Here is a 26,123-nt window from a genome sequence, read left to right as displayed (position 1 = left end):
TAAGGACTCACTTAACAACCACAGTGTTCACTTTACAGTTATGGTGTTTGCTTAATTGCTACAAAGAAGATAATAAAATTGGGTCGGTCACAGTCAATCGGGTGTCTTGACTTAATGACCATCATGACTTATGATGGAATTTGTAAGTTACATTGTACATTGAGGACTACCTGTATTAGTAATAGCAAGAGCAACAGCACTTAGACTTTTATATTGCTTCACAGTGCTTTGCAGCCCTCTCTAAGTGGTTTACAGAGTAAGCATATTGCCCCCAACAATCTGGGTCCTCAGTTTACCGACCCTGGAAGGATGGAAGGCTTAGTCAACCTTGAGCCAACGAGAATTGAATAGCCAAACTGCAGGCAGTCAGCAAAAGTAGCCTGCAGTACTGCATTCTAACCACTGTGCCACCATAGCTCACATACATTTAAATCTGGATTTACTTGTGTTGAGATTAAAAAAAAACCCTCTTACAAGTCTTAAAGTCAACACTCAAAGCCTTTTAACAGTATTAATATTATTTTTTATATTATAGTTGTTCTAAGTTAGCCTTTCCCAAACAGTGGCATAGACTGTTTTAAGTGTCCTTGCAATCACGATAGTTTGGTTCAGTCATCTTCCAGTCAGCGTGATCAACACAAATGAACTCCAACATAGCTGAGAGTTGGAAATAATGCTTCTAAGCTACAGCTGTCATTTCTTGTGAACAATGCATTGTTTCCATTTATTCTTAGCAGATATGTGGGGAACAAATCTATTTCTGGATACAAAGGCATGTTACGGTTATCAATCTAGACCATCAGTTCATCGAAGCAGCTTCAGCTATGCTGCTATATTGATTTTTGCCATTTAACCTTTTTCGTTAATCAAATCCTCTGTCAAAATCTACTGACCAAGTCAGCTATCTGTCTGATGCGAGGAATGAAATGTTTTGCAGGGACTTTGAAACAGAAGAGCAATATCTGTAGCTTGGTTTGAAGGGTTTAAATACATTTGTGGTGTGGTCTTCTTGCGCTGAATAAAGCATCATTCATTGCAAAATGAAAATATAAAACTTATTAATTTGGATGCTCATTTATTGGAATAACAAACAGCTTTTTCTACCATATGTGATGAGGCACTAGACTTACCCACAAAGGTTAGAAGAAATTAACAGAGTAGTGGTGAATTTATCAGAGCCACCAGAAATTTTAGTAATTCTCTTCCCATGTCCAAGACTGTAGATATTAATTTTTAGACGTAGAAATGTATAAATGAATCCATTAATTAAAACAGGTTTTTTAAAAACATTCACAAGCTTTTAAATTTTTAGTTTCTTTAAAGCATGGCTGGCTGAGGAATTCTAAAAGTTGAAGTCTGCAAGTCTTAAAGTTGCCAAAGTTGGAGAGCCTTGATTGAAAAGATAACTGTAATATATTTCTCTCCTCTATCAAGGTAGCTGTTATACTTTTAAAGTTGTAGGATATAAAGAGTATAAAACTAGAGAACATGCACAATAGGGAAAATTGAAATTGTTAAGGACAAAATTAACCCCTGTACATTGGATTTTTCTCATATTAAAAGAAGCTTTATAAGAAGTGCAACATGCTAAACATGCATGCACATACGTATTAATGGGAAATTACAAAGTATTTACCTACCTTTCAGCATTATTATTTTGCTCATCCATTGATGCTATATGTGAGGAGATTATGCACAATAAAAGGAAGTATTTTTTTACAAAGTAGAATTCATTGCTATAGATATGTTGACTGTCATTAATTTAGATCATTTAAAGGAAACTAGACTGTTTCATGAACAATAAGGTTATCTGGAAATCTTACCTTAGTGAATATTTATTAGCAGATACTTTCAGTCATTAAAGAAACCATCTGGTCTAAGAGAGATGTATAGTTCACATTTATGATGAAGTAAATATATTTTCTGGAATTTCTAACATAGTTGTCTGTATTTAGACAAGAACTAAATATCAAAGGAGAATTAGCTGCTCTAATAATGACTTTTGTAGATTCTGTCCCATCTCTTTGGTTAATTGGCTGATCTAGTGTGATATTTGATTCTGAAATTGGAACAAGTGATTGGTGACTTGATCAATGGTTAGTGGAGTTAAGTAGTGGTTGAGTCTTTATGCCTGGTTTCTAAGCAACAACTTTCACTGAAGAGTGTTGAGAATAAGAGGAAACAATCAAATTTTCAAAGTTCACTTCTGGTCTTGGAAGTAAATCATAGGTTTCTGGACCCTTAACCCTTATTTAACTCTTGGCTAGGCTTGATAGACAATTTTCAGACATGACTCATGAGATCAGAATTTTTAGTGCAAATAAGAATGGCAAAAGAAATACAGCAATTGATTCCCCACTGCAAATCAAGCAAGTTTAGAGACTTATGACTGTGAATCAGCATTTCAAGTCTAGGTTTCTTTCTCTTGCTCTTTCAAATAATGGATATTATTTGAATCCCTTGGTGGCCTAGGGAAGCAATTGAGATATGTTTATGAATCCCTCTTTCTCATTGGGAACATGAATAATGTTGTTGGGTAAAGGGTGAAGGAAACAAATTGGAGAACTAAGGTGATATAGATTAAAGATTAATTGAGGAGCAGGAACTGAGAAACTGAGTTATAGAAGGAGAAACTTAGAGAAGTGAGTGAAGGGAGGGACAAGACCAAATTAAGACTCTAAAAAAGAGAGCATCTGAAAAGATAAGAGGGAAAATGGTAGCAGCAAAGCATGCAAAAGGGAAATAGTCGATCTTGTGAAGAAGAAAAAAAGAAAGAAACGGTTCAGAAGACAGCCAAAAAAAATACCAGTTGGATTGTGATGAAAACCCAGTACCAAAGCAGCAGTGAGAAAGGTTCACCTGCAAACTGGATTATAGGTGCAGCACCAAATTGGGACGAAATGGAAACTGGGAGGAGAAGAGCCTGGGTGGGACCAAAGTAAAACAAGACAAAATTCAGAAAAGTTAAGAGGACAAGAAAAAAGCCTGGAAATGAAGGAGCAAGAAGGAAGGGGAAAAAAATAGGAAGATTAGAGAAAAGAAGTGCAGAAAGAAGTAAGAAGTGAGATGGTTAAAGATCTAAAAACAGGAAAAACTAAGAGGTGAAAAAACAAAGAATGGTGAGAGGTTCAAATCAACAATACAAACTGGAGGAACTGCTTTGTTGCCTTATGCTGTTATTTTTACAAACATTATCTTTGAATAAAAAAAAGTGAGGTTTGTATTCTTTCCTTTCCTGGCCAAAAAGTTTGCTACTTGTGCAGAAGCTGAGTTATTATAAATGTAAATCTAGTGGCTGGGTTTGTTTGGTTTTTGATTACCATATTGTGTGAATCCAGCCATCGTGGTAAGGTTTTAGCCTAGTGGTAATAGCTGTATCCCACATTTTATTTAGCTAAATGGATGAATCCAGCCAATGAAACTTAATTCTGAACAGACATGTATCTAATGTCAAAGGATCTGAACAAGTCACTATCTCTAGTGGAGCATATCAAGCACAGATGTTAAAAACTTAATAAAACTTGAATTCATCTGAAATGAGCATATGCTGAAAGGAAGGAGGGAGGAATAAGGACAGAGGTGGGAGGATGGAAAGAGGGAATAAGGAAAGAAAGAACAGAGAGATGGGTGGAAGATACCTGATGCTCACTGCCAGCTTCCCATAAGGAAACTCAAGAGGGAAGTCAATAGGAAGTTAGAAGTCACTCCTACTGGTGGTCATTCTGCTTCTCTTTTTAGATAAGGAAATATCTTTGAATTGATGACCAAAGAGTCTAGTTATTGTTATTATTTAGGATATTGCATCATATGGTATTGTCATTCATTTAGAGTTATTGTAATACAGGTTTTATTGAAGAATGGCAGTCAGAGATACCTCACTATGTTATGGGCATGAATTTAAGTATTCATATACAATTTTGAATAAAAGCAAAACATCTACCATCAAGCTTATGTGCTTAGTAGTAACCTTGGATAATCACAAGTACCACCTGCTGAGTACTAAAACAAGTCAAATCTAAGGTGACCAACTTTTTTACAACAAAAAGGAGGACATGAATAAATTGAAGAAAAAAATATCGTAAATAAAAGAAACATTGTATTTATTACAATAATACAAAATATACTATAATATGATAAATGCATAATAAAAAACATTTGTAACAATAACATTTTATATTGTAATTATGCTTACATGCCTATTAATTATTTAAATGAGTACTTTCCCACTGAATGAATATTTTTTGTCAATGTATCATCTTCTAACAATATATTGGAAATATCTGAACAAGAAATATCCTTCATATTGAATTTTACGGCAAGTGCTGCAGCTAGAGTATCAACATTCAATCTCGATTTCTCACTTGTCCAAAAATCTACACAGCTGGACTTCACGGGGGTGGGCGGCGGAGGCAGGTGTTGTGAGCCAGGTGCTCCAGGATGGCCACGTAGGTGCGCAGGGTGAGGTGGTGGCAGCGCAGGTCAGCACTGCATAGACCACCAGCTGGCACAGCCCATGGAAGGTCAACTGCCCGCCACGCCCCCACCCACAGCTGCCCCGCCAGCACCGCTGCCCTGCTGTAGAGAGCCAGCCCCGTGGCTCGCAAAGCACCAGCCGAGCCAGCTCCGGCCCTGCAGCCGTCCCCCACCACCACCGCCCACCCTGCGCATCCCCGTAGAGCCGGCCCCACGGCTCTCAAAGGCAAAGCACCAGCCGCGCCGGCTCCGGCCCTGCAGCTGTCCCCCCAGCACCACTGCCCACCCTGCGCATCCCCATAGAGCTGGTCCCGTGGCTCGAAAAACACCAGCCTTGCCGGCTCCGGCCCTGCAGCCACCCCCCAGCCGCCCCCCAGCACCACCGCCTACCCTGTGCATCCCCGTGTAGAACCGAACAGGGAAGATCAAGAGAAACTTACCACTCCAGTCTTCTCCAGCTATCTGCGGAACTAAGTAAGAGATGGTTTGGTTGGGTAGCAGTGAGAGGTGCAAAGTTCCTGCAACTTGCACGTGCAAAGTTTGCCTCCCGGGTGTTTTGGCACGCTCAGCAGCAATTCCTATTGGCTTTCGAAAGCCAATAGGGGGAGCAGCACAGCTCAGGCAAAAGTTGAAAAAAATCATCAAAAAAAGGTCCCGGAACACCTTCTGAGTGTTCTATGAGGGAAAAAAAGCCCTGCAGATAAGTCTTCAAATATAGAAAAAGAGGACATTTAGGAGGACATTTTCGAGGGAGGACGGAACTCACAAAAGGAGGACTGTCCTCCCAAAAGGAGGACAGTATATGGAAAAGGAGGACATTTAAGAGGACACTTTTTGAGGGAGGACAGAACTCAAAAAAGGAGGACTGTCCTCCCAAAAGGAGGATGGTTGGTCACCTTATCAAATCACAACATACGTTGTAAGCAAAAACATGAAACAAAAAATAATATACTTTGGATATCATGACAGCTGATGGTGTCTATGAACAAGATTATGATGCTGAGTAAGATGGACAGAAGCAGAAGACAAGATTGACAGTGTATGAGATGGATAAGCCTAGCATTGAAAGTCACAGAAATGTACATGCAATAATTGTGTAATGTGACAACAGAACAGATCATCATCACTTGAAGTTTTTAAGAAGAGACTAGACCATTTGTCGAAAATGGTATAGGGTCTCCTACTTGAGGAGGGGGCTGGACTAGAAGACCTCCAAGGTCCCTTCTAGCTTTATTCTGATTGAAGGATGGCTTGGAGAGTTCTAATTGCTAAATAATAGCATACAGCTTACCTTTATTTACATCTGTCACATTTATTTATTTAGGAACACTTTCGTTCCAATCATTTAGCACATTTTTTTTTTCAAAATATGTGCATGGAATTTGTTATTTCAATTATTGCATTATTGTAGGCCTATTTCTATTATGTGGATGCATGGATTTTTCTGACCTATTTTTCCTCTTTGTTCCTTTTTGTTATGCAATTCTTTTCTCATTTTTCTCTCTATTTGCTTAAAAGCACTGCAAAAGAAAAATATATAGCTTTTATGAAAAGAACAGGTGTTATTGGATTTTTCCACTGTGGAAAGAAACCCATTAGAAATTAAAGTATGTTACAGATGTTCTGAAATGTTGATGATCTTACATATGTTATATTTTAATCTATTCAGTTGCTTTAATGTGAAATAGAAGAATTGTGTTCCCTGGAGGTTGATTCAATGGGCTATGAAACTTACTTTAAGATACTTGCAATGCCACAGTGAATTAATTAAACTCCCTCTTTCATTGAAATCTAAATCTATGTGTTTAAGAGTACAGTGCATAATGATGTTACAACTATCAGATATTGTATTCTATGTTATTCAGTTTAACAACTGTACAAAAACAATAATTAAAAATATTCAGTAGATTTCTATATTCTAAAAATTGTCTTGCAGGGAAACTCAGTCTGCTTTATGGAAACTAAATATAGCCACATTATATCTTTAGTGAAGAAGAGCAAACAAAATACCTTTGGGAAAGTGGTATGGATTTGTTTTAGGCTCCTTGCAGCAACAAATTATTTAGCTAAGATCCAATCATCAAAATTCATTATTGGTGATACTTAATGAGCTGTAAAGATCACACTTTTAAAAAATCCTGTAGCCAGGAAGATAGAACTTTCATCAGACATTTAAAATTGATAGGAAATATCAGAGTAGTCTAGTATTAAGATGTTGACTTGTTTTATCCATCCATCCTTCATTTTGAAGGATGAATTGTATTCTTGAATCATTAGAATCTTCTAATTAGATAGAAATAAGTTAGATAAGATAATTTACAATCACAGCTGCACTTTTTTCACTTGTGTTTTTGGAAAATTGTGTACCAAAATAGGCCAAGTATTGTCATGATATTGCTGGAATGAACAGCACTTTAAAGGAAGGCTTAAGAAATGAAGCAGGTTAAATTTCCCATTTTTACACTTAAACCATTCTAAAATCCAAAAAGATCGGCAAAATTTTTGCCCCCCCCCCCAAGGCACATTCAAAGGTTTTTGGTACGAAGTCTATTCTTTGAATAAACAAGCATTTGAAGCCTGCAGAATGCACAGTACAGCATAGTGCAGTGGTAGCAAACCTATGGCACGCATGCCAGAGGCAGCACTCAGAGCCCTCTCTGTGGGAATGTGCGCCATCGCTCCAGCCCTGCCTCCCCCTATGGCCCCCTCCTCACCAGCAGCCCTCCTGGAGGAGAGTTGCCCCCAGGCTCGGCCTGCGCAGAGTAGCACAGCCAAGAACATGGCAGCTGGGCAGCAAGGACAAAACTCTGTCCTCATGCCCCTTCGTGTGTAGATTCTGTGGGCACAGGCAGGGGGTGTGGCCGCCATGGCGCTGCAGGGCCGCCTGGGTGATCTGCTGTGGTGGCCAGTGGAGGTGGTGGGTGGCCCTGCAGACAGGCAGGCTGTGAGCGGAGTGGGGGGCGGCGGGGTGGGACAATTTTGGGGCACTCGGCCTGTAAAAGGTTCGCCATCACTGTCATAGTGACTATTAGAAGGCAGAATGAAGGGAAATATTAGTAGCAAATACCATATGGCAAGTATTAGAATTAAACAGATAGAAGATATTATGAATTGAGCCCCAATAAGTTAACATAAGTTGACTGTTCCCAACAGTGAGGCATCAGAATGTGCTGGATGTGTGTATGCCATCTTTAGCTATTTAAATTTAGAACACTTGATTATAAATAGTGATACCATGTACAACAGTTACGGTATGATGTACATGATGGTCAGGTATACTGTATGTTTCTGTTGACATTCAGTGTCTATGTCTTGCCAACTTCAGAGTAGGAAAAATATGTGTAATATTCTTAGTTGAAACCTTGATTTTGTGTTGTTAGGTTACTCAATATTTGGCTGAGGTTAGTTTTATAGTCCTGCTCACAGAAGCCTGATGTGTTGCTATATAACACAAATCGGGCATGTATGTTTTGAAGGATTTTAATTTGTGCTGACCCACTTAATCAAGAAACACAGTAGCAAAGGTTACAGAAAGTTGACTTGGGAAGGCTTGAGTCCTCATAACTCTTGTATTAGAAATAAACCCCAAATGTTGTTGTTGTTGTTAATTGCGAAGTCGTGTCCGACCCATCGCGACCCCATGGACAACATTCCTCCAGGTCTTCCTGTCCTCTACCATCTTATGGAGTCCATTTAAATTCACACCTACTGCTTCAGTGACTCCATCCAGCCATCTCATTCTCTGTCGTCCCCTTCTTCTATTGCCCTCAATCTTTCCCAGCATTAGGCCCTTCTCCAGTGAGTCCTTCCTTCTCATTAGGTGGCCAAAGTATTTGAGTGTCAACTTCAGGATCTGGCCTTCTAAAGAGCAGTCGGGGTTGATCTCTTCTAGGACTGACCGGTTTGAACGCCTTGCAGTCAAAGGGACTCGCAGGAGTCTTCTCCAGCACCATAGTTCAAAGGCCTCAATTCTTTTGCGCTCAGCCTTTCTTATGGTCCAACTTTCACAGCCATACATTGCAAATGGGAAAACCATGGCCTGGACTATACGCACTTTTGTTGGCAGGGTGATGTCTCTGCTTTTTAGTATGCTGTTTAGATTTGCCATAGCTTTCCTCCCCAGGAGAAAGCGTCTTTTAATTTCTTGGCTGCAGTCCCCATCTGAGGTGATCTTTGAGTCCAGAAAAATAAAATCTGTCACTACCTCCATTTCTTCCCCATCTATTTGCCAGGAATTGAGAGGGCCGGATGCCATGATTTTGGTTTTCTTAATGTTGAGTTTCAAGCCAACTTTTGCACTCTCCTTCTTCACCCACATCAAGAGGCTCTTTAGTTCCTCTTCACTTTCTGCCATTAGAGTGGTATCATTTGCATATCTTAGGTTGTTGATATTTCTCCCGGCAATCTTAATTCCAACTTTTGATTCATCTAGCCCTGCCTTTCTCATGATGTGCTCTGCATATAAGTTAAATAGGCAGGGCGACAGTATACAGCCTTGCTGGACTCCTAAACCCCAAATGTAAGTTAATCAAAATCATGAATAAGAGTAGCTATGCTGGATCAGGAAAAAAGTTCAAGGAGGTTCCTACAGAAAGCATCCAAGTGAGATATAAGATTTTTGTAGGTCTGGGCTGCAAAAATAAGAATTAGAATCTGTAACAGCTCTGTCATTTTATTGCCATTCAATGGTTTTCTAGATGTCTGTTGCTCTGGTATGGTTATGCTAGCTGTTTTGTTTTTGTCTTGTTTAATTTTTTGAAAAATATATTCAGTTTGTGTGTTGTATAGTGTGTAGTATGTGGGGTTTGTGAGTGTGCATGTGAGTGTGTGTGTGAGTGTGTGTGAGAGAGAGAGGGAGAGGGAGAAAGAGAGAATTTTATTTTTATTTCCTGAATTTTAGACTGGTGATAACAATTTTTTCAAAAGATTCAACTGAATAGACTATACTGTGTCAGTAAATATACTCTTTCATACAACATTGCAGTATTGCATTTTCACAGAAACAAAAAGGAAAAAAGTAAACTATCAAGATGTAAATTTCATACAAATACTTTTGAACTATCGATATTGTGTTGTTTAGAAATTAGAATTTTAATTTGTTTATATGATTAAGTTTATTCTTAAATTGCTTACTTTGTGTTAAAAGAGAGTTAAAGTGCATTATATTTGTTTATCTATATAGATGGTTAATGTTAGTTAGATTATGATTATTATATTTATTACTCTGTATTCAGCTCTGGGAAGTGGGGGAGGGGGAGGGAGGTGGGTGGGTTTGGGGTATATTTTGTAATTGTTTTTGTAAAACTTTTCAATAAAAAATACTTTTGAACTATTTATATTAAACAATATAATAGCATTTTATTAGAGATAGAAATAGGGCTTAGAAAAAATAGGATTGACTTTTCTGCTATTTTGAAGCTGTTTCCTTTACTTAATAATTTTTTTAATATAAAGATTTTTTCCCATGCTTGGAAATCATGTGAAATATTCTCAAATATCAAAGACCTACATACATACATACATACATACATACATACATACATACACATATATATATATATATATAGAGAGAGAGAGAGAGAGAGACTAACCTAACCTCTTATCTAAGGTCTAGGTTAGGAATCTTGAATTGAATAAGGGATGATCAAAGTTGCTTTTCCTTCCATTAGTTGCTCTCTAAAGCATAGAAGCCTTGAGGACCTGCCTTTATGTTCTGGATACAAATTGAATAGTTATTATTAATTTCTCAGGATAAAAAAAATAACAAAATGAAAAAATTAATTTCAAATAAATTATAAACTTAATACTAACTCAGAACTTTGACTTTATCAGTAAATAATATACTAAATTAGTAAATAATATACTAAATAATAACCAAGGACCTACATATATATATGGGCAGGACATGAAATTGACTTTAAAAATACCAGAACCATTGCCAAAAGTGAACATTTTAATAACAGAATAATCAGAGAAGCCATCAAGATAGAAAAATTCCCACACAGCATGAACAAGCGAGATGATACCTCCCGCCTACCAGCCATTTGAAAACCCGCCCTTATTGACAAACGACTCCCTAACACAAAAAATGATACCAGACCCACACTCACAAAACCACACAGGATGTCACCACCACACATCCACGCAAAAAACAAACCCAAAGCCACACCGATGACGAGGCACGACCACAAACCAGAAGCCAGACCACAGCTGCATCATTAGCCACTTTAAACCCCTCCAATCCATACATGAAGCAAACTGACACCCTCCATGAAGAGGAGACACAACCACGAACGAGAAGCCAAAAAATAGCAAGGCAGCCCAAAATCTTAAACCCCTCTGCAACTCAGACTAACCTGAGCACAACCAAACAGAACACTCCCCCAGCCAATCAGAGCACAGCCAAGCCCCTAACCATTCAGAACACACCTCCACCCAATCAGAACACAGCCAAGCTCCCACCCAATCAGTTCATACCCCCACTGGCAGTTAAAAGGAAGAAACAGCTAAGACCACACATTGCTGCTCAAAGCACGAAGCTGAAAACACCAGCCTGAAGATGACGAATGAGACTTCGTCGAAACGTTGCCAAGACACTTCCAATTTTACGCGGGAGAAAACCCGAACAACCAAAGACCTACATATATATATATATATATATTCTGAGGTTTTCGCGGGTGTTTGTATGTAGGTCTTTGGTTGTTCGGGTTTTCTCCCGCGTAAAATTGGAAGTGTCTTGGCGACGTTTTGACGAAGTCCCATTCGTCATCTTCAGGCTGGTGTTTACTGATAAAGCCAAAGTTTATAATTTATGCTCCTGCTATTGAGTTAAATGTTATTAAAAATAAAGCTAGTATTGCATGCATTGAGAACTACCATATAAATGTTTCAAAGGATTCCAAGTAGTTTTGCATTTTTTTCTGAACAACATGAGCAGTAATTTTCCAAAGTAAAATAAATGTAATTGGTGTTGTTAATTATTATTTCTCTTTTTCTTTTCTCTGTTGCAGCTCCTTCAGGCTAGAAGGTATCTTAACATTTGACGACACTACAACCAGTTCTCCTATGACAGATTTGACAGTGCAACCTCCTTCAGGCAATACTAAATAATAACATGGACTCTCCTTAGAGCATGAGCACCCTTGAGCCTGAGCACAACTGATGATTGGTGCCATCTGCATTAATACACCGGCCTCATTCAACAGCTATGAGCTGAGTCCTGACAAAAGCCACAGCCTTAAGTACCATGCACTCTGACAGAAGAAACAAAAGTCAGTTACTTTTCTGACCCATTGCAGAAACAACAATTGCCGAACAGCATTCCTGTGATCCAGCCAAATGTGTTAAACAGATGTAGCAAAATGAAAGTTGGAAGCAGTTAAATGGATCAGGCAATGCCGATGCATATTGGGTAGAAGAGAAGGCTATTATTGTCTCCTGTGCAAATTCAAAGCCATAGAAGAGAGACAGTTGATGCTAATATGCTTGGGAAAAAAGGTTGTTTCCTGTCCTTTGCTGAAACAATTCAACTGTTACAGCATGCATCTCAATGCACTTCTAATATTTGCACTGTCACTTTCATTCAGGGGAATGATGTAAGCCATCATTTGCACAGATGGCCACATGAAATTTTAGCCAACAAGATGTATGTTGAGGGTTTGAGAGCAAAAAAAATTAAATTAAATTTGTGTACAAAAATGAAGAAAACATAACATCAGTCCATCACTTTGCAGCTGGAATCTTTAAAAAAGTAAATAGTTGCTCCTTAGAACTGAGATAACAATAATGATAACAAGAAAGCATCAACAAGCTAACATGGATTTTAGAATCAATCTAATTTTAATACATTTTTTTATCAGTGTAACAACAAAGAAATTGATCGAGATAACTGTTATGTTCCTAATGAAGACCGACAGAAACCTCCCAATTACTATAAAGGAAGAAAACATGTTTGTATTACATATTTGACACATGACATTTTTATAGCTTCATGGAAAATGTATCAGATAAATAGGCATTTTCAGTTTATTTTTCTAAATAAATGTGTTTGTATCATTTACATTTACTTATTTTTGCTGATTTTCATTACTCAACCACTATTCCCTCTTTCATTGAAAAGGGAAACATAAAGACAAAAACCAAAACATAGATTTTGCCATGCTAAAATCAGAATGATTTGCAGACTGAAAGCTTTATTATAAAATGTTGTTTGTAGAATTATAAAGTATATTTCTATGGTAAATACATATGGAAAGTAAGAAAGTCTGTATTTTAATCTTTACTTTCAATACATAGGTTATTTTTACTATTCTAAGGAAGTATTTAGTTAGCATAGCTTATTGGGAAGTCTTAGATATGTTTAATTATGTTTGGTATAGTTTATAATGAAGCTATATGTACATAACACAAGACACGATCCAGTACCTGATCTCTGCATGGTCAAAGGATCTGAGGGTAGTATATAATGCAGTTACTGCTAGTATCCATTTCCAAAAATAATATCCATATATTAGGCTTCTGCTCCAGGTATAAATAATGTTATACCACAGATGGGACACATTCATAAAATTATTAATCCAGTGTTCTGGCCTTTAGTTAGCTAGGATAGCCTTTGTGTGCAGGTGATCCAGATTGTAGGGATTGTGTGGCACTTTGGATAGAAGATAATGGATGTATCAATAGGCATCCACAGAAACATCCTGCTTTTGTCAGTGACCAAAGCAACAGGAAACTGCAAACTCCATCCTTTTGGGAGATGTATGTGATGTCAAAGGAAATATAAAAGGGATCACTTCACTTTGAAGGTTTTGGGGTCATATAAATTGGTTCCTTTCTGGTATAAGCTTTTCTGTCCCTGCTGTTTCTATTCCCAAGAAGATCCCATTCAATTCCTTAGCTGTAATCTAAAAACAGATTGACACAGGACCAGTATATAGTATCATACCTACACTTTCTGCTTATAAATGAAGGGCTGGATTTGGTTCCCAATTTGCATTTTATTTTCAAGAAGACAATAAAATCATTGCATTGCCTCAATTTTTTTTTTTTTTTTTTTTTGAATCCAAATCTTACAATGGATTTCAGGCAGCTTTACAATTACCATTTTTCTTCATTGGAAGAGAGACAGGTGAAAGTCAAGTTAATACATCAATGTGGCCCTTTCATTTGACACAGAAAATTCTAGTATCAATTCCCAAATCAATTTCCTTCAAAGTTAAATTGGAATGCAAAAGAATTGATTGTTACTTCAGATAGTATATTTTAAGCCTTGAATATTTATTTTCATACAATATTATTAAAAAAAACACAAAAGCATGATATCCAAGAATCCCTAAATTCTAACAAAAGTCAACTTACTGCAAAAATAGAATGTAACACTCTGTGTGGCAATGCAATTTGATGTTGTATGTCTGGTTTTAGTTTTAGAAAATAACTTTCAGTGTAGTTGGATTCTTAAACATAACACATGATACCTAGCAGGGATTTATTTCCATGCTGTAACTTACAATTCTTATTACATGTCATTGTTGAATGAAATACAATTTGGGGAATGAGAGAATGAGAAATTGGGTAAGATTGTCAAATACAGTTTGCAAACAAGAAGAGTTGCTGTACTCATTCAGTGCAGTATTTTGTTATTAGTTCATAAATTCCTTTGATGCCAGAATTGTTTTGAATAAAATATATATTTTCCTTTTTCCAGAGTTCTCTATTTTGTGTATAATTTGCCACACACAAATGCAGAGTGACACACAAGAGAATAAATGACATTAAATGTACCTTTTGATACTAAGCGTTTTTAAAACAACAATGGAATGTACTAGGCATATAAGAATATGATTCATTTTAAGAAAATAGTCTTTATTGAATGGCACCATCTGGTTGAGTCTGACCCCTGGTGACTGTGTAGGCAATTTGCAGCAGTTCCAAAGACATTCCAGGTTCTTGATGCTGTCCATCTTATTTTGTGTGCTGTTTCTTCTACTTCCCTGCTCTTGTGAAATTCTAGTCTGTCATCTGTTTGAATCACATGCCCAAAGTATACATTTCTGCTTGTTGAACAAAGCATAGGTAAAGTTTTTATTCTAATAATCATCTTTTGTATTAAGAGTTTCCATTTGTGGAACTGTCTAATTTTTATACACCTAAATATTGTCATCCACGAATATGGCTTCACTAAAAAATAGCACAAACCATTTTTTATTTTCAATTACCTCAGAATTTTAATGATGTTGCTAATTGAATTCAGTTCCATTCAAAACAAGACAGTTATCCATACCTATTTAAGATAGTCTTCCTTTCCCTTGTTACTTAAATTTATTCTAGACTAGCAATGAATCTAGACATTGGTTCACAGCTTCAATAGCTTAATTCACACAAGGCTAGTAATGTGTAAGAGATTCCTAATTACTTCGAAGTGATTCCTAGCTTCAGTGTTTTTCTTAGCAATATGATAATAAATTGCATGAGTGGTGTTTATAAGAAAAATAGGTTTTTGAATGGCCAACATGGTATACGAAATGTGAATCTCTGAATAAATAAAAAACTTGAATTCCACCTGGAAACACTCTTGCTCCCTAATTGAATTATAACAGATTAATTACTTGTTAGATCTAAAGTTGTTTCAGGAATTTCTTTTCCATTTTTTGACCACTCATTTAATTCTGATATAAAAAGATACATTTCATAGGAATAGAAAGTTCTCCTTGAATTTTTGTGGATGACAGTGCAGGAATTTTGCACCTGCCTCCATTATGGATGGAGCAGGGATTGTGTTTTATCTGATTGTGCAATCAACTCTACAGCAATTTGTAGCATCCAATTTTCCCATCGCTCAGTAAAAAGTCAAGGGAACAAATTGAGGCTAAATCAAGAAAGGGAGGCAGCTAAAAATGCTGCAAACTAATGAAAAGTTAAGTTGCAGACCAAACAATGTTCTCACCCATTTTCAATGATAAATAAAAACAAAACTGAAATGAATTTAGGAAAAACTTTTGTCTTTAAAAAGAATGAAGCTACTTTCAAATAGCATTTATTTTTTAAAAGAAGACAAACTTAGGGCCACTGCTAACAACAAGGAATTTCAATGGTCAGATTTTCTTTAAAATGTGCATCTTATTTTTCTGTGTTCTGTTAATTATGTTAGAACAAACAACGTGTCTATTCCTTTTGCCAAGATAATAAGCACAAAAATAATATGCTCTTGATTGATGTTTGCTCTTCCATCTGATAAACATTTTCACAGTAACAGGAATAATACTAAAAGTAAAAACAAATTTGTAATAAAAATCTACTAAAAAGGCATGCCTTACAATGCTTTCTAAAAAGAGGGAGAAAACCATCAAAGCTCAATTTTCAAAATAGCATATTTCATAAACTAATATTAATTTCATCAAAACTATGATAGGCCATCCTCTCATTGTTGACTCAATTGAACACATAGATTTAGTTACTTAGTAAATTTACAGGCTGCCCATCTTTTATATGTGATTCTGGGTGACTCATAATTAAAACAATAAAAAACAAAACAACCAGAGTTTTTTTATTTTAAAAAAAACAACAACATAAAAATAGCAGCTGAGAAGACTGAACCACTCAAACAAGCCCTCTGCTCATCCATGGCATCAAGGCCTCAGGCTAGATGGCAAAGTTAGTGCCTTACAAGAAGCCAGCAGAGAGGGTGCAAATCTAATTTCTGGGGGAATGTTGTTTTAGAGGGTGGACACTATGGCAGAATTTTTTTTTCTTGTGTTCCAATAGATGGCACTCCTTTGCAGACAGGACCCAGAACATGTCTCTCCTGCCAGATCTCCATCCTGCCAGAATGGAGAGAGATGGTCCTGTAAGTAATCTAGCTCTAATCTTTAAAAGGCTTTAAGGTGTCATATATGCTGAACAACCAGCACCCAAAATGGCCTGGAGTGCTACATTTTGCACCATCTGAAGCTTCAAATACTCTTCAAGGGTAGCCCCATATAGAGTGTATTGCAGTAATCTATTTTTCCATGACAGTCTGTCCCTCATTAAGCTTTTCAGTTCTTCCAAATCAAACAATCATCACTGTAACTAAAAGTAGAGCAATTTCATGCAAGTTCATATTGACAATTACTGTATTCGTTCTAATTAGCTATTTGTTCCAGTTCCAGAAAATTCTATACAAATGACATCTTTGTGTCCCATTAACGTCAGCTATGAATTACCTGCAGTTCTCCAGATGTTAATAGTCCAAGTTGCAAGAACAGTAACAACAATTTAAGGCTATATACTGTTCATCCTTATATTAGTTATGGGTCAAATGTGTACCTTAGTATTGTTTCCATGAAAACAACAACAACAAAATGAGTTTCTGCCAGCAGCAGAGTTTCTAAAGATGAGTTCCACTCAGAATATTTTTCCCAGTTGGAAAAATGCAAAGCAATTTTCGCTGATTCCCTTTTGAGCCATTAACACAATCTCATCCAGTGTTCTGAAAATTACACAAAATGCCAGAACAGATGGGGAGGCAGATGACATAAAAATTTGCAGGTAGAGGAAAGAATCAACAAAGATTACTATCTTCATTCCACCCTGAAAAAGAAAGAGCAGTTAGTCTGCAGGAGGCTTGTGAATTCAGCTCATAGTCTTCGGGCACAGAATTATATTATTTACTGAAAAACTATATTCAATCTATATTCTTTATCTACCACTGAGGAAAGCACATTTTTGAAGACAGGTTAGGGCCAACCACAGTGGTTCCTGAAAAAAAATTACAAAATTATATGTCAGTTTGTGTTCACCAGACTTCAGGATAGTGGAAATGCCTTTATATACAAATTCAAACTATTTTTTATTGAAAATCAGATAAGTAAAACATCTCTTTCAAAATATTGTTTTATAGATATTGTCACAACTGATGGCTTTTAATATAAAGAACTTATAGAGTATTCTCTGCTGCAGCACTTGGAAGAGTATTTCCCCTGAAATTAGATTGGCTCCAACTCTGTTGGCCTTTTATAAAGCCTCGAAAGCTTGAACCTGGGCATGGGTTAAAGCCCACCTCCTGGTCATATGAACAATAAGTTAGATCAGTGGTTCTCAACCTTTTTAATGCCGCGACCCCAACCGGTCGTAAGTCGAGGACTACTCAACCGGTCATAAGTCGAGGACTACTCAACTGGTGCAGCACTGTTTGCAGAATGGGACTTTTGGTGGGGTCAGCAGGGCAGAGACAGCCTGGACAATTCCTATTGGCTTTTGAAAGCCAATAGAATTAGACTCTATTCAAGAGAGTCTATTCTATTGACTTTCAAAAGCCAATAGAATAAAAGGGAGTAGCATAGCTAAGGAAAAGGGGAAAAAATGGTGGACTGCATTGTTTGGTGACCCCCGTGAAATGGTCGTTCGACCCCAAATGGGGTCCCGACCCACAGGTTGAGAACCACTGAGTTAGATCATATCCAACAGCTAGGGGACTTAATTTTTTTGCTTTCTGTTATGTATTTTGTGCTTTTATTTGTTTTAGTACAAGTTACCCAGGGGTATGGGTAAGTGAGATGCACAGTTATAAAAATCAAATAAATTAAAATATATTAAAATGTCCTGTCTGAAACATTTGGATCATGATTGTATATATGTACTTATGAAAAACTGAGTTTGCAGATTTATGTCTTACAGAGGATTGTCAGTGTAGCTTTCAATAAAGTAAAAGAGGTTTTCATTGGCAAGTCACAGCTGAGGGCAGCCTGAAACTTGCATGATGTTCTGCACTAAAGGTAAAGCTTTCCCCGTCCAGTTATATCTGACTCTAGTGAGTAGGGTTTAGCTGAGGGAGCCAGAATTCTCCGAAGACACTTCCGTAGTCACATGATCAGCATGACTATGTGCTGAAGTGCATGGAACCAGTGGCCTACATCAAAGGAGTTGGGAAACTCCTCCTACAAGTCCTCACTTTACATTATAAAGACGTGGGAATATCAAGCAGGAAAAAAAGGAAAATGCCATCCATGCTACCCCTCACCATTCATTCACCGTTCAAACAATCCCGCCTGACACTCCAGCAAAGCCATCGACAATGTTATGAAGGAAACACAATGTTGCAGAAGACCAGGACTTTCAACATTTCAGCCTACTTTGATGTGTAGGGTGAAACTGGCAAAGCTCTTTACATTTAAGAAATACAGATTTATTCAACCATAAAAAAGCAAAAAACCCCTCAAGATGTTAAAATCTCTCGGAATGCACATGACAAATTTCCCACCCTTAACAACAGGCAAACCAAATATCCAGATAAAGAAATAAAGATTCTTTATGAGATAAAGAAATAAGGGAATAAGGGAAGGGAAAGGTAGCATTTCCTCTGTGCTGGACTTTGTACATCTCCCAAAGTTAACAGCCCAACCAACATGACTGCACACCTTTCAAACATCAGTACAGCTTTACTATATTAAAGGCATTATTAATGCCTTTACTCCTTTTCCCTATGGCCACCTTCAAAAGTTGTATCACACACTCCGCTGTCGAATAAACCATCCTCCACTTCATTCATCTGGTGTGCTTATTTGTGATCCAAATTTTCTTCTTACAGACACACATTAAACATGATAGCCATTGCTTGCTGCAATAGTAATTGCACATACTAACTTTTAATGAGAGTTTATCAGTTGTTTTAATCAGTGATATCATCAAAATCAACAATCAAAACCCATGGTGCAAATGTCATCAGGTTATAAACACCACCCGATACATGTTACCTAATCCATCAGGGAATGCTGCTTGCAAATTCTAAAGTTAACAATTAGCATAACCCTCCACTTGGTTGCATTTTCCTCTGGTAATCCTCAGGCTTGACTATCTTGAAAAGCTTTATTTTGAAGCAAACCTTTTTTCTGACTGCTTTTGAAATAGGTTTTCTGGAGTTTTTAATCACTACATTAAATGTGGAAAAAAGGTACTAAGCTATAAATAGCTTTTTTTTAATTTTCTGAATGTTAAAGACATATATTTTTGCAAAGTTAATTGAAACTTTACACTGAAAATACACATATACACACACATACACACACACACACAACTTTCAGCAACCAATTAAAAAATGAAGATAATTAGCACATTCTAGCCTGAGCTTTCCCAAAGACAAATAAAAGCTAATAAAAAACCCTTCAGTGTGCAAATGCTTAGTTATAGACACATCCTCACAGCGATAGCAGACATGTGCAAAGCAGGTTCTGCAAGCAAGGCTACTACAGAGTAGCTAATATAAGCATGTTCAGAAAGTATTTGGCAAGAAGATGACAAGCAAATAGAAAGTTTAAAATTCTACCAACTTTACTTCATTGGAGGTTTCCAGCAGCTGGAAAAAGTCAAGCCTCTTCAGGGCATGCCAAAGTACAGCCTCTATGGAAGAATTGAATACTGTTAAAAAAATCTGTTGGAGTTTAATTAAAAATATATATTTCTTGAAGCCAATCTGATTTGGTTGACATAAGTGGTGTTGCAATACTAGTGAAACTAATGAAGAACACAGGGAAATAAAGATAGTATCATATAATGCTTAACAGACAGACTCTGAAATAGTGAACACCATTCCCTCTAGGTCCCTGCAAAAACCCCTGGTGGGTATCTAATTGATTTTTATTTCTAGTTGATATCATTCTAAAGGATCTGATTTACATTTTGCGGTCTCTGAATTAACATAGCCTAGAAAGCAAGCATTTTGAAGACAGATGCATACCCTCTCCTCCCACTCATTATCATCTTCAGAAGAAGTGTTGGAATTTACCCAACACTTTACAATATATGCACCCATTTCTAGTTAGTTGCATTCTGTGAGTTAGATCCAAAAATGCAAGCAGGCCAGTCTTGGTTTAATGCAGCATTATAGAACACCATGAAAATAGTTTGGCCTCTCTGATAGAATAAGTGTTTCAAATGAGATAAAATCTTGAAATTTGTCAAAGATTTATGAGCTTGGGATCTCTGCCCCATGTGGGTTTTGATTGTTTACTTTGATGGTATCACTGATTAAATCTACTGATAATTTCCCATTATAAATTAATATACACTATAACTGCTGCTTACAGACAAAACAGATTTTCCTTTATATTTGGAGGCATCTGGAGATGCTGATTTCCTAAATCTAAATAGAAGCACAGCAGGAAAACTGATGAAAAATTGACAATAAATTTGCAAAGGCCAGGACTCTTTTAAAAATAACCACCAAACAGAAGAACTATTTTAAATGATTCCAGTTTTGCCATTCCATATTATTTTCAAGTTATCACCATCTCTAAAGCTCTTTTTTAACAGCTTTAAAGTTGTTTAAAACATGATGCCTTTAGATACTAGAGAATTTACTGTCTTAATTTAATGTCAGGCTCTCTGCCCACCTAACTTTATTTTTTTTCCTCAGAAACCTACAAAGAAAGAAAGCTTTTATTATAAAATAGAAATAATAAGGAGGTTGCTGCAGCCTCCTACTATATTTGGAATGCATGAGGAGCAAAACTGTCCAAGATTTTCTCTGCCTCATCATAGACCATAGAAAATCAAGATAGGGTAATTTTGAGTATTTCTCACTTTCTTTATTTTTCAGGATTGTGCCATCTTTTCTGAACCCATCCCCCACCGCCTTAGTTTGTTTATTCCTTTCCTATTTCCAGAGTCAGCTCTAAATCCCTTTAGACACACATACAAAAAACATGACATGTACCCACCTGGGAGAAAGGGGAAAAAAGGAAATAGGCTAGGAACTTTAAAACTAGAGGAGGAGGAGAAGGGAAGCAAAAGCATAATTTTGACTTCTAATGAATGGTCATGCTCAACATGGCAGCCCTTTGTTGAAAGCAACCCCACAAATTTCAAGTAGGTACTTTAACTCTAATTGGCTGCATAGTTCTTTTATTAAGGGAATATAAATCAAAGACATTGGATAAAGTTCCCCCTTAGCAATGTCTTCCTGGAAGAATTGGTAAAGAAGATTGATTCATGTTCAGCAATTGGCAGATTGATTTGTAGTCTCAGTGGTGATTTTATCTTGGACTATTTGGTAGTATTTTTTTCTCAATTCTGGCATTCTTATATAAATACTAGACTACAATGTCCATTTCCTCAGCTACCCATAGCTGAGTGGGCTTTGTATATTAAATTCTAAATTCTGATTCAAAACTGAGTCAATAAATCATCCATTCAAACTGAATTCCTTCATGTTAGTTGGAAAATTTAATGGACACACACGTCCATTTTTACCAAATAGAATTTTTCAATTAAATTGAAAAATTTAGATTGGATCTTGCAATTCATACACTTTATATCATTCCAATTTTAATATATATGCTGCCGAAGCGAGCATACAGTTTATACACTTTGATAGCCACACTATTATCTGTTTCCTGAAGAAACTTTCCAATGTTAGGACAATAATAGGAGCACACTGTAGTAATCTATTCTTCAGACCAAAATAAATATCTTCAGGTCTTAAGGTAGATAATAAAAGGTAGAAAAACAATTTGACTTATCTACTGAGAAACATTAACAAATTTGTATTCTCACATGAATTTAATTTTGTTTTGTTCATATGATTGACAGTTATCATTAGTAAGAAAATACACAGAAAATGTCTCCTGGGACTTATTCTTCTGTGGTTTTTTTAAAGTCAGCAAAATAATAATTTCTAGATATCTAGAAGCTATGGACTTCTCCACTGCTTGCTTACTCACTCACTCATGTTTTATCATGATCCCAAACATCTCTAAGCAGATTTCAAAAGACCATTGTCTCAAATGTTGTAGTCAGTTCAGATCATGACTATCCTTATACAGTAGGAAGCAGTGACTTATGATATGTATTTTTGCTTCAAAAGAAGAGAAGAAATATTAGAACCAATATAGAAAAGAGGGCTCTAATGAAGCAGCATGTAGCAATCTGAAATAGTAACCACTTTCAGAGTCACGAAGCATATATTGTAGAGCAGGGCTTTTCAACTGGTGGTAGGTGTACCACCTGTAGTATATTAGCACGTGGCAGGTAGTACACAGCCCTGCCCAGCCAAGTGTAGTGGGGGAGGGAACGAGCCAGCACAGGCAAGGGATTACTGTGAGAGAGTCCTCCGGAGCTGCAGAATGGCTGGGGTGAGGCAAAGGCCGCAGGCTCACTTCCAGTTCACCCAGAAAAGAAAGGGAGGAGGAGGGGGCGGAGACAGGAGAGGCTATAAAAGAAGGCAGTTTGGGTGGGAAAGAGGGGGGAGGGAAGAAGCAGCCTTTGGGAGGAGGCGGAGTCAGCTCTAGCTGCACCGAAGAGAAAAAAGAAGAAGGAGGGTGGTGGGAAAGGAGAGGAGATGAAGCAGGCCAGCCATGAGCCGATCTACAACTGCTGTGGCAGCCACCTGTGCTAACAGCAGCAAACAGGCAAGAAATGCAACGGGGAGGGGTCGCCCTCCACGAGGAATGAAGAAAGACAGCAATGAAGAAAGGCAGCATCAGCTGGAGGTGAGGCATGGAAGAAGGAGAGAGAGAGGGAGGGAGATGGACAGTGGAAGGATTCTTATGTACTTTTGTGACTTTGAAGTTCTGGGATTTGTGCAAGGTGGGCTTTGTGTTCTTAAGGAGTGTTTGGCAATTTCTATTTGGCTGATGGCTGATGTCTTGTGTTAGCTTCTATTGCTCTGCTATTGTTAGCTGTAAGTTTTGCTGCAAGGGATTTTGAAGTATTTTTCTCCTGAATGGATTTTCCCTGTAGCATTCTTTTACTGATGAATGGAGCCATTTGGGGAGGCTGTCTTAGCCAGCAGCCAGTACTTATTTACATTTTTTTTTCTTCCTTAAGTGCAGCTGGGCTCCTTAACTTTCCTTTCTAGCCAGTAGCTAATTCTTAAAGGGGAATGTACCTTTTTAAGCTAGTTCCCTCATAGGCTTGTCTTTTCTGTCTTTTTTGTCTTTTCTGTCTCTGGAGGCTTTTCCTTGATGAATATATGGAAGAGGGAAAATATGGGGGGATCAAGTTCTTCCTTCAGAAGGAGATGGGAATGAGAAAGAGGGAGGCAGGGAGGGAAGGAGAGAAGGAGGGAAGGAAGGAAGTCCTGCCTTAACACTTTGCTTGTCAAAAGGTTGCAAAAGGGGATCACATGACCCTGGGACACTGTGACTATCATAAATATGAATCAGTTGCCAAGCATCCAAATATAAATCACATGACCATGGACATGCTGCAGTGGTCATAAGTGTGAAAAATGGTCATAAGTCATTTCAGTGCAATTGCAACTTCGAACAGGTTTTATTTTAGTCATCATGTTTTTGACACCGTGCTAGCTGGTACTCAAATATTGCTATATCCAAAAAGTGGTACAGTCGGTGAAAAGATTGAAAAGCCCTGTTATAAAACCCTGAGAAGAACAAGATTTCATTTAGATCAGTGATGGCAAACCTTTCAGAGACCGAGTGCCCAAACTGCAACCCAAAACCCACTTATTTATTGCTGGGTGCCAGGTGGGCGTGGGTGACTGGATTGGTATGGCCAAAGTGGGCATGGTCAACTTGATGTTCCTCAGGGGAGGGATGCCTGTGGGGGCTGGGCAGGGTTGGGTGAAATCTGGGGGGTTCTGGCAGGTGGGGCAGTGGGCAGGAGGTTTGTCCTGCAGGGTGATGCAAGGCAGGGTGGGGGTGCCATTGTCACAGGGCAAGGAGAGGCAGGGGCAGGGGCAGCTGCTCCCTGACACCATCAGTCCCCGCACACAGAGGCCAGTGAGCGCATGGGGGCTGACATTGTCTGTCAGCAGCTACAGCCTGCTGACCCCTCAACCGGCACACTCTGGGGCTCTGCAGCCTGCCATCAGCAATTTAGAGAAGCTTCCTCTGAGATGGATGGACAGATGACAGCTGAGCAGGCGATGCAGTGGGTCATGACAGGAAAAGGAGAGCATGCAAAAGGAGGAGAAATGGGACAGAGGGGAGGGAAATCAGCCGTGCTGGGATGAATGCGGCCACGTGAGACGTTGGCTAGTTAGCAGGTGGCTGATTGAAAAGGGACAGTTACCACCTACGGGGCATGCCACATGTGCCCATAGAAAGGGCTCTGAGTGCCGCTCCTGGCACACATGCCATAGGTTCACCACCACATATTTAGATGATGCCGTACATACTTTCAACAAGAGAGTATCTTTCAATTCTAATTAGATATTCACAATAGTTGCCTCTGACAGTCTCATCTCAAACTGGATCTTTGGAATAAAGTCCGATGGAAATTAGGTTGACGTTGCATTAAGCTTTCTAGTGAAAGTGAAAGTGAACTGAAAGGTTAGGGCATCCAAGAAAAGCCAGTACCCCCCTAAGAATACCCAAGCACTCTGGGTTTGTTGGCAATGTCCATTTTGCTCTATGAGTTCATGGTGACCTAACCCTAAAATTAAGTGGAATTTTCCTCCAATGGGATTTTCCCATGTATTTTACCAGAAAACAGATAAGACAGCCAAGAAAAGTCACTGCCCTCCTAACCATACCCAAGCACTCTCAGATTTTAAGCATTATCCATTTTGCTCTACGGGTTCATGGTAACCTAATCCTAACCCTAAGTGGAATTTTCCTCCAATAGGATTTTTCCATGTATTTTACGAGAAAACATAGATAACGCAGCAGAGAAAGGTCACTGCCCTCCTAACCATACCCAAGAACTCTGAGATTGTTGGCATTGTTCATTTTGCTCTATGGGTTCATGGTGACCTAACCCTTAGTAGAATTTTCCTCCATTGGGATTTTTCCATGTATTTTACCAGGAAATATAGATAAGGCAGCCAAGAAAAGTCACTGGCCTCCTATCCATACCGAAGCACTCTGGATTTGTTGGCAATGTCCATTTTACTATGTGAGGTTATGGTGACCTAAACCTAACCCTAAGTGGAATTTTCCTCCAATGGGATTTTTCCATGTATTTTACCAGGAAATATAGATAAGGCAGCCTAGAAAAGTTACTGCCCTCCTAACCATACCCAAGCACTCTGAGATTGTAAGCATTGTCCATTTTGCTGTACGGGTTCATGGTAACCTAACCCTAACCCTAAGTGGAAATTTCCTCCAATGGGATTTTCCCATGTATTTTACGAGGAAAGGAATATAGGTCAGCCTCAGAAATTAAGTACTCTCCTAACCATACCGAAGCACTCCCGATTTTTTGGCAATGTCCATTTTGCTGTGTGAGGTCATGGTGACTTAACTCTAACGCTAAGTGGAATATTCCTCCAATAAAATTTTCCCATATATTTTAGAAAGAAACATAGATAGGGTGTCACAGGTTCCGACTAATGAAGCACTTCAAAGAACTTTCAGGCATGTTTCCTAAAATCTTTATTTTCAGAGCTACAGTTTTGCCGGTCACCATGATGGACTGGTTGATGCCAGAATCTGAACTTCCTGTCGCTGGCATCAAGCTTTCCTTGCTCAACCCCTCCCTTCTCATGCAGTCACAGGTCACATTATCCAATTAGTGAGAAGGTCAAACGTTTACTTCCTCTTTCTTTCCCGGACTTTTTCCCCCGCCCAGTCTAAGCTAAGTATTAACCCAATAAATGCCAGACAGTTTTGCATATTGTCAAAGCAAGAATATACACTATTTGCAGCATTGACATAGGGCAGCCTAGAAAAGTCATTGTCTTCATAACCATACCCAAGCACTCTGAGCTCTGTTGT

At 38.1% G+C, this 26,123-nt stretch overlaps 1 protein-coding gene across 3 annotated transcripts in view; it reads left to right on the top strand.

The window, feature by feature from the left end:
* The window catches only part of PRR16 (proline rich 16), a 119,228-nt gene extending 105,058 nt beyond the window's left edge, over positions 1-14,170 (top strand). For 2 of the 3 annotated variants that reach the window (XM_039361267.1, XM_039361266.1), the window contains one exon: positions 11,484-14,170. The gene's annotated coding sequence lies outside the window, so the exon portion shown is untranslated. The remainder of the gene's footprint in view (positions 1-11,483) is intronic. The other variant, XM_039361269.1, reaches the window with a different exon arrangement.
* The last annotated feature ends 11,953 nt before the right edge of the window (positions 14,171-26,123 follow it).

Source organism: Crotalus tigris, unplaced genomic scaffold (genome assembly GCF_016545835.1).
Source record: "Crotalus tigris isolate CLP2741 ecotype Arizona unplaced genomic scaffold, ASM1654583v1 scf7180000019228.606590, whole genome shotgun sequence".
Taxonomy (NCBI): Eukaryota; Metazoa; Chordata; class Lepidosauria; order Squamata; family Viperidae; genus Crotalus; species Crotalus tigris.
The sequence above is the reverse complement of the archived record's forward strand: the minus strand, read 5'-3'. Positions and strand labels throughout refer to the sequence as shown.